The 2,138-nt window shown below is 44.4% G+C and overlaps 1 protein-coding gene across 2 annotated transcripts in view; it reads left to right on the forward strand.

Moving 5' to 3' along the window:
- Positions 1 to 2,138, forward strand: part of KCNJ1 (potassium inwardly-rectifying channel, subfamily J, member 1) — a 78,979-nt gene that overhangs the window by 45,456 nt on the left and 31,385 nt on the right. The window contains exon 1 of one of the 2 annotated variants that reach the window (XM_006873077.1): positions 1,254 to 1,261. The exons of the other annotated variant lie outside the window; for it this stretch is intronic. The gene's annotated coding sequence lies outside the window, so the exon portion shown is untranslated. Of the gene's footprint in view, positions 1 to 1,253; positions 1,262 to 2,138 lie in introns of those variants that run through there. 2 annotated transcript variants of the gene reach the window in all.

Here is a 2,138-nt window from a genome sequence, read left to right on the forward strand (position 1 = left end):
ATCCTGTATAGGGTTTCCAAAGATGGTGCACTTGAGCCACTGACCTCGCAGTTCAAATGACTGCATTCTGACGCATTAGCCCACAGCACCACACCAGGACTCAGGACCAGATTTAAATGGGTGGGGCTGTCAGGAATCCTTCTCTCTGAGAAACTGACATTTAAATTGAGACCAACCCTGCTGAGGAGGACAGGGGAACACCAGGTGTTCCCCTTAGGGGAAATAATATACAAGGTGAACTCAGAAACGAAGTCATGTTCCCAAGTTTCCAAAGATGGTTTGCAGCTGTGTTGGGCCTCAAATGGGTGTGTTCTTGTCTACATGTCTTTAGCCTGATGCCTAGGTATGACTTTGACACTCAGTAAAAGAAGTGCAGCCACAGTGCTCCTTGGAGGCCAGGATAGCCAGCCAAACTTCGTCTCTTATACTTCGGGCATGTTGTCAGGAGGGACCAGTCACTGGAGAAGGATATCATGTTTGGTAAGGTGGAGGGTGAGAGAAACAGAGGAAGACCCTCGGTTACATGGATTGGTAAAGTGGCAGCATCAATGGGCTCAAGCATGGTAACAATTGGGCGGTTGGCTCAGGACCAGGCAGTGTTTCATTCTGTTGTTCATAGGGTCGCTCTGAGTCAGCACTGACTTGATGGCACTAACAGCAATAATAACAACAACAAATGCTTGCTGAACTGCAGAGTCCAAGGCTGGTGGCTAGCCCTCTGCAGAGTGGTCAGCACAGCACAAGCTCAATTCACCACTCCAACAGAGTTTTCTTCTCTAGGGAAGAAGTTCCTGTCTTCCCTTACTAGCTATTATCCTCACAAAAGCCTGTCCATAGAAGACAGCATAGCTGGTCAGTCCACAAGCATCTCCAAATGGAAACTGTCATACCCATATCCTCAAATCATTGCCTGTGGTGAGCTGGAGCCAAGATAATCTGTAGACATCCCAAGTAAGCCCAACGTGTGACAGTTTAAGATCTTCAGTTGCTTCCACAATTATTTTTAAATTACTTTGGTGTCGTGACTATTTTTGAATACTGCCTGGCATAACAAATCTTTTCTGGTGAAACAGAGCCTGTGAACTTCTCCTCCAGCATGCAACCTTGGACCCAATCTAGGTGATTCTGCAACCTCTCCAAGGATCCCTCCTCCTTCTCACACATTATCTCTCCTCCTTGTTTTGTTTTTTTCTAATGTTCTTTCTTATCCCTGGAAACCTGTTCCTCTCCTGTCCTTCCCTCCTGTCCCTTAACCTCTTCTGTTATCTGCTTTCCTGTCCTGTCCTCTCCTCTCCTCTCCACCAATTCAAACCCTCTCAATTCATATTGCTTCATTTTATAGAAGGACTGATTTCTCCTCCACCTCCTAATCTAAGACATAATCACAGATAACATAGCACATGGTTCTCTGATCTCCTACATTAAACAAGAACATTTATGGAAAATCATTATTCCTGGCATATAAGTCAGTAAGTGCTGAATAAATGATTATCCTCCTTTTGCACTGTTGCTGTTAAGTGCCATCAAGCCAGTTCCAACTCATAGTGACCTTATATAGGCTTTCCAAGGAGCACCTGGTAGATTTGAACTGTCAACCTTGTGGTTTGCAGGCCAGTGCTGATCCTACAGCACTACACCAGAAGTCTACATTGTTTAAATCAACGTTTTGTTGTTGTTTATGCCACAGAGTGTATTAGCAAGGACATCTCAGTCAGGAATATCTATAGTCTAATCTTTGGTCTTTTGCTTTCTGCTTTGCAACCTTAGGCAAGTTGTTTAAGGTCTCTGGATATCATTTTTCCACCTCCTATGATTCTCATGAGATTTCAATATGATAATGCATGTAACAGACTGTAGTGTGTGGGAATCTGATCCCTGGCACTTCACTACCATAAGGGGACACCACAACCACCTGTCTGTCAGTTTGTCATACTGTGGTAGCGTGTATGTTGCTGTGAAGTTGGAAGCTATGCCACCCATATTTTAAACACCAGCAGGGTCACCCATGGTGGACTGGTTTAGTGGAGCTTCCAGACTAAGACTAGGAAGAAGGAAAGGAAGAACATTTCCAAAGGGTTAGCCACCAAAAACCTTATAATAGCAGCAAAACACTGGCTGATGTAGTGCTGGAAGATTAA

Source organism: Chrysochloris asiatica, unplaced genomic scaffold (genome assembly GCF_000296735.1).
Source record: "Chrysochloris asiatica unplaced genomic scaffold, ChrAsi1.0 scaffold00222, whole genome shotgun sequence".
Lineage (NCBI taxonomy): Eukaryota > Metazoa > Chordata > Mammalia > Afrosoricida > Chrysochloridae > Chrysochloris > Chrysochloris asiatica.